Source organism: Bufo gargarizans, chromosome 6, assembly GCF_014858855.1.
Source record: "Bufo gargarizans isolate SCDJY-AF-19 chromosome 6, ASM1485885v1, whole genome shotgun sequence".
Lineage (NCBI taxonomy): Eukaryota > Metazoa > Chordata > Amphibia > Anura > Bufonidae > Bufo > Bufo gargarizans.
In genome coordinates this window covers 79,615,100-79,628,705 of record NC_058085.1, presented here as the reverse complement: position 1 = coordinate 79,628,705, position 13,606 = coordinate 79,615,100, and the positions used below count along the sequence as shown (strand labels likewise).

Genomic DNA, 13,606 nt, shown 5'->3' with positions numbered 1-13,606 from the left:
ATTTTTGGCTGTGATATACCCCTGCTCTACCTAGTAGATAGGTAAATACATTTCACTAATTTGTCAGTTACATTGTCGGGTGAAAATCCCCAATTTTTGGCTGTGATATACCCCTGCTCTACATAGTGGACAAGGAAATACATTTCACTAATTCATCTGTTACATTGTTGGGTGACAAATGCTCATCTTTTGCGCTAGAAAGTACATTTGCGGCCTACATTGCATTTAGGACAGTAAGAATGGTGAGGCCAGAACAAGTACAGACTATAGTAGATTGGGAGGCTGACAGTGCCTACAGTTCAATGGCATTGTCTACCACCCAGGTCCCTGCTGAAAGATCAGAGTTGGCACCTACAGCCCATGGCCATCTGTCTTTCAACTCACCCCCTTGCAAATCAGGCAAGCAGTCTGAGCCCCAAGTCATGCAGAAGTCTGTTATGCTTTTTTAAGACTGCTGGCAGGGTTTCCATGGGCCATACACATAGCCCTGCACCAGAAGTGGAAGAGATTGAGTGCACTGATGCCCAACCACTTATGTTTCAGGATGAGGACATTGGAAGACCACCGCAGCACGTCTCTGATGATGACAAAACACAGATGCCAACTGCTGCGGATTTATGCAGCATGCAGACCGACATTCACCAATTTTTGGCTGTGATATACCCCTGCTCTACATAGTGGACAAGGAAATACATTTCACTTATTCGTCTGTTACATTGTTGGGTGACAAATGCTCATCTTTTGCTCTAGAAAGCACATTTGCGGCCTACATTGCATTTAGGACAGTATGTAGTATGCAGACCAACAAGGAGGGCAGGGGGTAAAGAGTGGGTGGAAGATGATGTGGCTGATGATGAGATACTAGACCCTACATGGAATCAAGGTCATGCGAGTGACCTGTCTAGTTCGGAGGAAGAGGCGGTGGTTAGAGATGTCCCGAACTATTCGCAGGCAAATAGTTCCCGGCAAACATAGCTTGTTCGCATTCGCCGCTGTGGGCGAACATATGCGATGTTCGGTTCGCCTCCTATACGTCATCATTGAGCAAACTTTGACCCTGTACCTCACAGTCAGCAGACACATTCCAGCCAATCAGCAGCAGACCCTCCCTCCCAGACCCTCCCACCGCCTATCAAAAAGCAAGGACAGCATCCATCTTCGATTAATTCTGAAGCTGCAGTGTCACAAAGTTGTAATCGCAATGCGATTAATACAGGTTATATTAATCGCATTGCGATTACAACTTAGAGCTGGGTTCCTAATGGTTGTATTGATAGAATATAACGAAGATTGAGAATATAGTGCTATATTCGTTGTCAATTCTAGCAATACAACCATTAGGAACTCAGATCTAAGTTGTAATCGCAATGCGAATAATGCAGGTTATATTAATCGCATTGCGAATGCAAGCTAGTGAATGCAAGCTAAGTTCCTAATGGTTGTATTGCTAGAATTGACGAATATAACGAATATAGCACTATATTCTCAATCTTCGTTATATACTAGCAATACAACCATTAGGAACCCAGCAGCTCTAAGTTGAATTCGCAATGCGATTAATATAACCTGCATTAATCGCATTGCGATTACAACTTTCTTAAATCCGACAGTACATTCTAGCATGGAGCCGTTCCCATGGTGATGGGGACGCTCCATGAGCACGGAAGTCGGCAGAAGCTCTAAGTTGAAATCGCAATGCGATTAATTCAAGTTCTATAAATCGCATTGCGATTTCAACAGAACTTCTGCTGACTTCCGTGCTCATGGAGCGCCCCTATCACCATGGGAACGACTCCATGCTAGAATGTACTGTCGGATTTGAGAAAGTTGAAATCGCAATGCGATTAATTCAAGTTCTATAAATCGCATTGCGATTTCAACTTACCACACTCTGCGTCAACTACGTAATTTTCCATGGGTGTTTTGCCATGGATCCCCCTCCGGCATGCCACAGGAAAAGGTATGCAAATTAGCTCTCCACCAGAAGGAAGATAACTGTTTCTGATGCCATCTACATTCCCTATAATTTTTTAATAATCATTCCAATAACAGTGCATCTTAAGAGTCCTTTATTGTTATTTATCGTTACTACCTTCCCGAGTCGGGAGTGGGCAATCGTCGCGCGCCCCCTCCTTAGCTTCTGCTTCAATACTTTGTCCCACATTTCCGCTCGATTACATTTAATTTCATCCATTGACCTCCCTTGGATGTGGTATACCTTTCTCACGCTCCCTCTCCGGCGTGGATCCCTGATTCCCCGCTACCCGTGATTACCAAGGAAGGTGCATAAAAGAACATCGAAAGTTGATAGAGAAGATATCCAATTGGATCGTGGACATCACAGGGACATGCGACATGGTGGAGCAATATGTGTGCACACACCTACACGTACTGACTGATGGGTCTGCCCCCTTCAACTTCTGTGTCTACAATGTTTGACCTATTAAAGGGATCTGTCACATCCTCAGATATTAAATCTGGCTGCGGACCTTTACAGCCAGCTCTTCACTGGTTCTAGTTGCCACAATTTTTTTTCTAGCCTCCACCCTATTCAACCACAATTGGTGCTGTTAGTTTCTACATCCAATACTAGTAAATTGTCAGATGGGAGACCTCTATGACCTATTAATAATGATTGAAGTGGTGTTCCATTGATACTGGGTGGTGGAGATTTTTTTAAATTTCCTCCACTGATAGAGGTCCAACTTAAGGAAAAAAAGGTCAGAATATATGAAAATTCGCACACTTTACATCTGTTGACATGAGATAGGCTTAGGAAAACTAATTTGAATATCTTTCCCAGAAACCCAGAGGGACATTGCTTGGGCTACAATACTCCGTACATGTACTGCACATACTAGGTGCTCTCCATAATGAGTACCTCCAAGATAACGCATTTATATATTGCTGTAGTGTAGAGTGTGCGCTACTGGGCTCTCGCTCTCACAAAAAAATTCTGGTTCTTTAAAATCTGAATTTTTGGGGAAATTCGGGATTAATATCAAACCGGTAAAATCTATTCACTCCAACTACACAGTCACCCCTGTTTTGGGGTTCTTGTCCGTCTTAGTAAATAGCAGGGTACTGGTTGGCTGGATGAAAGGCATGTAATGAAAGAGTAGATAAATGTAGAATGTACTGAAACACTCATTCTCAATTTCTTGCTTTCCATGCATTAGCATAAAATCATCCTTGATGAACTCTTTTATATTCCAGGCAGACAGAAAACCATCGGCAAATGAGCACTTCTGAGCACGAGCACTGTGGAAGAAGTGGTTAAAGTGCACCAGAAGAACAATCCATATTATACAAGGTTTGCTTCTGCAGCGATGCCGAAAACTAAGAACAAAATAATTGAGCCCCTAGATGAAATTGCAAACAAGGTTTGTATTTCTCTAATCCTCGCAATCTACAGAGGATTTTCCCAGACTGACAGCTAGAGTCGGTGCCGATTTAATGAAACACTTGTTAAGATGCCAGTGGCTAGAATGGGTTTTAAAAAAAAATAAAAGCACAACTGAAAGTTTAACTGGTCATGAAGGTTAAGGCAAAATACATAACGAACTATACACTTAATCTCGTCAAGCTTGTTCAGGGAAAGAAAGAAATTGACTTCAATAGAATAGTAAAATCTAAAAAGGATCTGGGCTGGAACGACAAGTGTTGCAGAAGACTACCAGCTCTTTTTCTGAGAGCAATTTAAGGCTGCACAAGTACTCCAGAAATTACTATGCATGCTGAAAGACTGATATGATATAGTAACGCTGGAGTCCCAAGGGTCACCATGAAATCAGTAAAAAAAATTGACATGTCTCGATTGGTTCACTAAGTGACGCTGTTCCCAATGGCTTTTTGGGTTCTTTTTATTGATTCTCATGTAAGTGAGGCAGATTGACATCTTGCCAGCTCTTAAATAAGAGGTAAAAAGATACAAAATATATTTTTAGGTTGTGCTCGATGCAATTTATTGCCAATGGGACCGAATACAAACTTGCTATTCTTGGGAGGTACCTTCTCTTGAGCTGATTGTTCTACTCCATTGAGTATTTATTGGTATGGTTAAATGGTCGCTGACCTTTCAAAAACTTGCATAAATCAATAGTACTGGTGAATATAAAAATGTTTCATAGAAAAATGTCTCCCCCCAAACTAACATTCTCTGCTAAAACCATCTCGAAAGATTAGAGGGACTGGAAGCTCGCTAAATGATCAAATTACAAGTGTCCCGTAGAAGTCTAAAGAGATGGAAGGGGGAGGAGGAGGTGCTGAGAGAGAGAGAAACACAATATTTGTAAAAGAGGGAGGGGAACGAGCTGCTAGATGAAGAAAGAGACATTTTTCACTGATATGATATATTACAAAATTTCTTATATTCACCTACACTATTGTTTTATTTAAAAATAATTGAAAGGTTTGGGGCCATTTAAGTTTGCCTCCTGCTACTGGGGAACAAGGCATGTGTAAGTAAAAGCAGTGTATTGCCTTTTTACTATGCAAAATACATTTTAATCAGTGCCATTGACTTCTTCCAGATATAAAATACGGGAACTGTCAGCTGAATGCATCTTCTGCCAACAGTTCTTACTCCACTATTAATATGCATACTCGACATGTATGTTTATTTCAACAGGGAGAGAGGAATAAGCCAATGCCAGATCCCTGAAGGAATAAAGCATGCTAGGATACCCAGTGGGTGCCCCATAAACATTAGTCATCTAATCCTGTGGAAACTTTCAAATTTAGTTGACTAGTCTATAAAACCAGTTTAAGAGAGGAGGCGGGAGGGAAGAAGCTGCTCTCTAAGCTTGTTAGGACTTTAACCTTTGACTTACATTGATCCTGTCTGTATTATAGCCAAAAGCTGTGTTCTCAGTTCTGAGGTCTATTATGGCAAGCAGTCAACAGCATGTCCACAGACACATCCATGAGAGCACAGCTGGGCTCCTGTATTGCAATGGAAAAGGTAATTTTTCCTATATCAATGGCTTGACTGTCACTCGACAGAGAAAGTCTTGTACAGTATAAAAGGAGTTGTCCAGGAATAAGTAGTTATTACCTAGCGCTTGCAGCTGAAAGACTCATACTTACCATCTTACCAGCCATGTCGATCCACCACAATGGTTTCAGTGTGTCCATTTTCCAGGTTCCAATCTTGTTTTCTTCTGGCTCAGCATGGGCATGTTCACATATTCCTGCTACAGCCAATGAATCCCGCTAGCAGTGACATGCCGCTTGCGAATCAAAACTTGTAATCTCACCACAGGTCAGCTTGCTTTTCAGCATGGTCAGCCTTCCTTTAAGAGGCATTCCGTTTTGCTCCTTCTTTGTACATGTCCTATAGGCACAAATGAAAATTCATTTTAAATAGTCCTGTCGACAGGACTATTTTTTCCTGTCATGTATAATGGAACCGTTATGTGGCCCCCATAGACATGTATTAGGACTGGAGCAAAGCAGAATGCCCCTTAAAGGCTTCCATTTTGCATTCCTGTCCTAGAATTCCGTATATTCTGTTATAACAGAACCCTATAATGGCATTCATAAAGCTAATGTGAATACACCCTAAGATGTAGACTGGGGCCATAATTTTTCATACCTCCTTTTCACCATCCATAGTCATCTCATACCTGATTAGAAATGGGCTCTATAGGGCTCATACACACGACCGCCTGTGTTTTGCTGTCTGCAAATCGCGGATCCGTGAAACACGGATTTTAGCTGTGTGCATAATGCCATTTTCTCTTTCACTTCAATAGAAATGTCCTATCCTTGTCCGCAAAACGGATAAGAATAGGACATTTTCTAGGTTTTTTGCATGGAGTGGACATGCGGATGTAGACAGCACACGGTGTGCTGTCCACATCTTTTGCTGCCCTATTGAAATGAATAGGTCCACATCTGATCCACAAAAAATTTGAATCGGGTGCAAAACAAACATATGGTCGTTTGCATGAGGCCTTAGACCTGTAGATCTGCAGTCCATGAAGCCTACCAAGTGACGTTCAATCATACCTCCCAACTTTGTAAATGAACAAAGAGGGACACATCGCTTTGCGCGGCTGTAAATTTTTTCAGCACTAGGCCACGCCTCTAACTCCGCCCAAAACATAACTATGCACCTAATCCCAACCAATCCCCTTAATTCCCCCACATAGTAGTTATTCCTCTTTATGCCACCACAGTATTTATGCCCACATTGTTCCCTTCACAGAATTATGCCCAGCTGTGCCCCCAGTAATATGCCCAGTTATGTTCCCGCTCACAGAATTATGCCCAGATTTGCCCCCGGTAATATGCCCTGTTATGTGCCCCCAGTAATATGCCATGTTATGTGCCCCCTCATGGAATTATGCCTACCTGTGCCCCTAGTAATATGCCCAGCTGTGCCCCCAGTAATATGCCCTGTTATGTGCCCCCCAGTAATATACCCTGTTATGTGCCTCCGAGTAATATACCCAGTTATGTGCCCCAAGTAATATGCCTAGTTATGTGCCCCCAGTAATATGCCTATTATGTGCCTCCAGTAATATGCCCAGCTGCGTACCCCTCACAGAAAGTTAAAAAAAATAAACACCACATGCTTACCCTGTTCCTAGCAGCAGCAGGACATTGGCGGCTGGTCTGTCAGCCGCCACCACCCCCCCACCCCCACAGACCAGAGGTGTGGAGAGCCAGCAGGGGGGAGAAATGATGGAGCAGAGAGCTGGAAGCAGGGGCAGCTTGCAGAAAGCGGGACATACCTTCCCCGTACTGGGACAGCGACTGCAATCCAGGACTGTCCCACCAGATCTGGGACGTTTGGGAGGTCTGCTCAATGGATTTACGGTAAATAGCTCCTGCGGCTAAAGACTGCAATTGCAACAAAAACGTCACATTTGAGAATAGCTACTTATGCAATTTTTCAACATACTTATTAAACTGGTGGCAAAATGGGCACGTCACTATATTCATCCACATAATAGCAATCCTACGACTTCACGTCAATTCAGTGCTGCAGAATAAGACTAACAAACATCGGCCTGTCCAAGCTCAATACGTGGTCTGCTTTATGGCTGCTGTAAACCACAATCAAAAGTTTTTTATTTTGCCAACAAAACTACCTACTTTGCTGTTTTCCCTGCTAATATGGAGTTCCAAGTCGCTGGGGTCATTAGACAAACAATTTACTTTTCTTTCCCAAAGCCAAAATGAGGATAAAACTGCGTAATTCTGAAAACTCAGGGCAATGGAGCCGCATGCAAGAGGATTGAATTGTGAGCATAGAGCTTCTGATATCGCCTCGCTAAAAGATAACATTTATCGACGTTAATTTACCCACTGGCCGAGCATGCTGGGATGTACTGGAGGACCCTAAACAATTGTTACTATTTTATTTCACTGGATTATGACGATGCGGTATATACATTGCACCATGGGGCAGGAGAAGTCAAGATTTAATTAATGAGAGTCCGTGCCGTCTATGGTTGTTTAGCTTTTGGAGAACATTTGATTTCTAAAAGCGATTTAAGGCATAAAATTCTGTGCAGTTGTCAGTCGGAAGGAGACAGGAGTGCCAAACAATTACGGCAGGGCTCCTTCACTATCTCTCCGACTCTCCAGAGGGTACCGTGTGTTCCAGCTACTTTCGCCTCTGCTGGGTTAGCCTCCTACCAACACACAATGTCCTTCCTTCTTTTATGTGTCAATTAGTAGCAAAGCTGGTTTCCAGCTAAGAGCGAAGCTCCTTTCTGTAGTCTCAGCATGTGTACACTTTGCTATTCCGTAATTGCCTGAACTGTAACTTTAAAGCAGCTTCCACAGAACACACATATACACAAGTGAGGAGCACTGCCGAGGATGTTCACCTGCAAAAACTAAAAGCTGCTTTTATACAAAAAAAAAAGAATCTAAAAATGTAAAAGAAATGTCCTCTCACATATAACGGTTAAAAGTGTGACACTGGGCAAAAAAATGAGCCCTTCAAATTCCTTCTTAATTAGGACTGATGGTAAAACCATCAGCTGATATGGAGATTTTAAGAGGTTCCCGTGTATTACCGGTAGTTGACACCCTTAGCATCTAAAAGAATCAAAAATCTTCTAGAAGTCAAGCATTTCCTCATCAAATCGAATGGATAAATCACAGGAGAGAGACCTACATGGACAAAGAAGACCTGGAGAAACTAAGAGATGCCTGAGGGCACCTCCTCACCCGAGCATCGGGTTTTCTAGCATTGTGGAATCAAAAAGTGACTAAGGTAGCAAGAGTATGTAAGATTGATTCCCCAAAGTAGGGATTGCAAGATGTGGTCATGGGTGAGAGAAGGAAGAAACTGTCTTGACGGCCTTGAAATATGTCTGGGGATAATGGCAATGCCTCCGGACTGCCGCTCCATCCCCATTGACTATAATGGGGCGGTGGCGGAGTTCTGGCGAGGCACGGCAGCACACGGCGAGAGGCTGATGGAATAAAACTATGACATGTCCGTCATTTATTCCGACAGCCACTCGCCGTGCTCTGCCGTCATTGGGGACGTAGCAGCAGTCCGGAGGCACGCGGTCACTAGAGGCATGACGGATCCGGCAGGCTGTTCACCCGTCGGAAAAGGCTGCCGGAGGTCCGTGCCGCTGGTGTGAAAGTAGCCTTAGGTAGGAAATAGTTAGGACGTGCCTACAAGTATTGATGAGATGAGCTGGTGTGTGCGCGCAACACACCAGCCCAGTTACTAACTGAAAAATCTATTGTCACTGCTGAGAAGCCAAGCAGTAGACATATTTAACCCCTGCATCTGCACCGCTAACACTGTGTGTTCCACTGTAGTGTTTTTAAACATTACCAATATTTTCTTCGAGTATGTTAATACATGAACTATAATAAAGTTTATGTTTTATATTTAATAGTAGGTGAAAAATAGGGCAATCTTTAGTCTGTTCTGACTATATGAAAATAAAGCTATTAACTAATATGCCCATGACCTCCTAAGTGGGTCACATAGCATGTGTCCGAACTAAGGACACACAATAAGTGGAGCTGTACAAGCACCAATTGACTTGCTATACTGTGGACTAGCATTCGTTATAGGATCCTTAGATAAACAAGGAATTCAAAATTTACCCTATCACTGCCCTAAACCACTCCCTATCACTGCCCTAGACCACTCCCTATCACTGCCCTAGACCACTAAGGATGTTAAACCAATGAAAAAAAAAATAATTACAAAAATCATCACATCTCCTAACAATTTTCCAAACTCCCAAATGTAACATATTCCAGTTTATGTAATAAAATATCCCAGCCTTACCTCTCCTCTTCCCCTGTGATATTTCATTCTGAAGGGGAGCATAGCAGGTCTTCTTTAACAACACAATCTGCACTATTTTATATATGAGTAACAATGTAAAAATAAGTTCTTTCTCATAGAAGAATACTGTCAGGGACTAAAGTAAAATAATCTGGTATGTACTTTGGCGTATTAAAATAACCATAAAAGACGTAATTTTAAAGATTTAAACAGGCACAATAACGGTGCAGGTAAATGGTGCCCATTAATCACCATGCTGGTCATGCTGGTATAAATAAAACATTTTCTTGTGAAAATCCCATTAAAATAATGTTTTATTTAAGCATTCTTCATGGGGGGGAAAAAAACCAAAACATTCTACATCCCTGCTATTAGAGCTGCAATGTGCCAACAAATATGTAAATTGTGTCAATTTAGGGCACATTTCCTAGAGGCATTTTGCTGAGTGTTTTATACTAGATTAGTTTCCTGGGTCATGTAATCGTTCTTGTTGCATTTTCCCATTTACAATGCATGCAATGAGATGCCGTAGCCCTGCTAAACTGATAGATAAATGATTTACCACAATTATTTGGAACAACATACGCCTACAGCTGTCTCTGCCAATTCCCCCCTATATGTACAATTTCGGCTTGACCTAGAATAAATGTGTTTTCAATGGGGAGAGTAGAGATAGCTTTCGCCAGACACATCTGGTGGTGGTTAATCTGGCAGGAGAACTAAAGGATCAGGTGTTGAAATTCAATGTGCCCCATCCGTCTCTTCCCCCACATCATTAATGGCAGAGAGTCTGAAGCTCCCCATACACATTAGATCTTCTGCTGGTCTTCAGGTTCAGCCAGCTATAGTCTGTATGGAAGCCTTAAAGGGTTTGGTCACCGCTTGAGGGGGCTTTTGGCATCCACCCTTTCTCCTCCTGGACAGACCTGCAGAGGAAAGCAAATGTAACGCCCCGCAATGGGGCATTACCACTCTTTTTACCCCTCCACTATCCTTAATGGTGTAAACTGTATCATCATGTGTATTTATCCTAGGTCCTGCACAATATGTACATTTATTATTCTGTAATGGTTTAACATCTAATGTGCCTGGTTCACCAGCAGATGGCGACACTTCTGGCAGAGCTGTGTGAGATAGAATGGAACATTTATTCCATTCTATTCCCCTCTCTAGAGAGGGAGGAGTTGAGTGAGTTAGTTGAGTTAGTTAGTTGAGTTCGTTAGACTGACCTTGAACTAACTAACTCAACTAACTCACTCAACTCCTCCCTCTCTAGAGAGGGGAATAGAATGGAATAAATGTTCCATTCTATCTAACACAGCTCTGCCAGAAGTGTCGCCATCTGCTGAGTTTGTTCAAGGTCAGTCTAGCCTCTTCCCCTCCTTGGGGACAGGTTGTGTAGAGTCTAGTCTACCCCTTTCCAGGAGAAGGCTGTGTGTCGGCCAGCAGAGCACTGTCTGCTCTGCTGGGCCCAGAGGTCTAAGCTGAAAGCTTCGCAAGCCAAGGGGAAATATTCCTTGGACAAGATAAAGACAAAGAGATAGAGTCAGACAAAGAGAGAAGTTGCAGCAGAAAGCAAGCAAAAGGAAAAGATTCCTATTTAATATTGTTGACATAGGAGGGCTGTCACAGTACAGATTCAGCAAAGAGGAATTTGTTGCTTTCTTTGTTTGCCTGCCAGATCTTCATGCCAAAGCTTGCAGGTAATCAAGATAAAGTTGGAAGATTGTTCCCTGATAAAAGTTTATGCCAAGTAAAACTGTGTTCAATGTTAATACAAGTCTGGACTCAATTCCTTTATTCCCCCACTTCATCCATTACCCTATTTGCACTGCTTCGGACCACCACGTCTGGGATCCAAGGATATCCAGGTAGAAGCACCGTGACAAGTGCTAAAGCCACACCTGAGGGCACTATAGGCGACCCTTACACCTCTCAGGCATTCCTACACTGTGTTCCACTATCACCATCTACTTAGGGGACTCCATGTCCTCGTTACTGAAATGCAGCTGGTGTCACGGCAACTTGCTCTGTCAGAGGGACATATATCGTAAAAACCTCTTAAAGGGTAATGGATACACCCAGACCTGGGTACTACACCTGTCCGCTGCAACAAAGTGTCATCACGAGCGGGTCCCTCTTCACTTTAGGGGACCTCCGGCAGTACATGATATGTTGCACATACTTACCTGTTTAATGTCACTGGGGCATGATGCCTTTTCTCCCCAGCCTTGGCTATCTTGCTCAAGTCTCCTCTGTCAACACACTCGTTCTTCTGGAAAAAAAAGTTCGGGGGGAGATTTATTAAGATCTCCTTTGTGTACGTCAGTCTTAGTTTAAGAGGTGCATGCTACAAGAACTGAAATCTACTCTAGCTATGGGCTGGAATAGATTTCAGGTGTCATGTTCTCCAGTTCTTTGGCACAGATATTGTTAAAGGAAACCTGTCAGCTCAAAAATGCATCCACACCCGCCAGCAGTACCTCATAGTAGACCGCAGCCTGTTATAATCATTTGTTTCATCCTGTTGTCCGATGCTGCATAAGTTAAAAAAAACGCAGTTTTATTCTCCATCAGCGCTATAATGCCGGCCAGCTTGGAGTCAAGGGGGCAGCGGCCTCCTTGCTTCAAGTCAAGGTAACAACGCCCCCTAACCGTCCCCTCTTGCCTGAGAGTGAGAGCCTGCAGTGCGGCCGTGATTCCTCAAGTCTCGCGCATGCGAGGTGCGCTCTGTAGTAATGCGCTATCCCATCTCCTGCTGCCGCTGATAGCCGAGTTTCAGCGGCGCAATGCGCATGCGCGAGACCTGGGGAATTGCGGCCTCACTGCAGGCTGTCACTCTCTGGCAAGAGGGGACAGTTAGAGGGCGTGGTTACCTTGACTCCAAGCTGGCCGGCACTATAGCGCGGTGTTTTTTTTAACTTATGCAGCATCGGACAACAGGATGAAACATGACCTACTATGAGGTACTGCTGGCGGGTGTAGATACTTTTTTGAGGTGACAGGTTCCCTTTAAAGGTGTTGGGGAGTCAAGATTTTGTGAGAGACTCGCTCACACCTAGCCCCCTTTTTACAAAAATAGCAAGTTTCATAAAAAGTCACAATTTTTAGCACAAACCGTGACTTGCTCCAAAATTTTGTACACCACAAAACTGATGATATTGTAATCACACGACTTATCATTAAAGAGGTTGTCCAGTGGGATTACATTTTTCTTAAGTGGCTTCCCCTCTGTTCTCCACTTTTTGGTCCCATCTGGACAAGCAAGAAATGTCTAAAGATGTCTGCTCTGACAATCATTGAGCCACCGCTGAACATATATATAGTGATAAAGTAGATAATGTCAATGAACACAAGTTGCTAAAGGTCCCTTTACATGGGACGATACAGCAAGCGATTGTCGGGAAGAAGCATTGCTTCCTGGCAATCACCTGCTCATCTATGTTGGAGACCACAGCATTTACATGCAGCAATCTCCTCCACAGTATGGGGAGGAGTAATCACTAATGCCATCGCTTGTCCCTATACAGAATCATTGTTTGCAGGTAGCAGAAGCTGTTTACACAGCACAATCTGCTGCCGGGAAATGACAATATTTGTGTCCACATGAATGATCTATTAGCGTTTTGCTCGTTCATGGGCAGCACTTTTTTACCACCAGGTCATAGGTATGCTCGTTAGCAATTATTTTGCGAATTATCAGCCCGTGTAAAGGGGCCCTTAAGAGTATTATAGCTAGGTATATATCCATGGCTGTCAAACATTTTGAAAATGCTTAGTAAAAAAATCCAAAGCAGCCATATTTGTACTGAAAAATTGACTTGGAGGCCAAGTCAACAGCTTAGGTTCTTTTCCATGATCTTCTAACCATTCCTGAAATGTATTTATCCTGCTGATAGAGGCCACTGCCATTAGAGAATACTGATGCCTTGAAGGGGTGTATTCAGTGGAACGTGTCAAAGTAATATCCTCATGTTTCCAGGACCCAAGGTTTCCCAGAAGCACATTGCCCAGAGCATCACACTGCCTCAGCCGTTTTTCTACCCATGGTGCATCCCGGTGTCATTGTCTACATGATGACATTCATCAGACTAGGCCATCTTCTCTATTGCTTCATGGCCAAAAGTGATACTCACATGCCCATTGTAGACATTTTCACTGGTGGACATGGGTCAACATGGGCATCCTAACCAGTCTGCAGCAACACAGCTCCATATGCAGCAAACTGTGATGTCCTGTGTATTCAGGCGCTTTCGAATCATAGCCAGCAGTAGTTTTTTCAGCAATTTGTGCTTGTTGTAGAAATATTAATAGTTGAAATCCGCT

At 43.2% G+C, this 13,606-nt stretch overlaps 1 protein-coding gene across 3 annotated transcripts in view; it reads left to right on the top strand.

Moving 5' to 3' along the window:
- The window catches only part of LOC122940262, an 83,929-nt gene that overhangs the window by 33,046 nt on the left and 37,277 nt on the right, over positions 1–13,606 (top strand). For all 3 annotated transcript variants that reach the window (XM_044296809.1, XM_044296808.1, XM_044296810.1), the window contains one exon: positions 3,217–3,383. The gene's annotated coding sequence lies outside the window, so the exon portion shown is untranslated. The remainder of the gene's footprint in view (positions 1–3,216; positions 3,384–13,606) is intronic.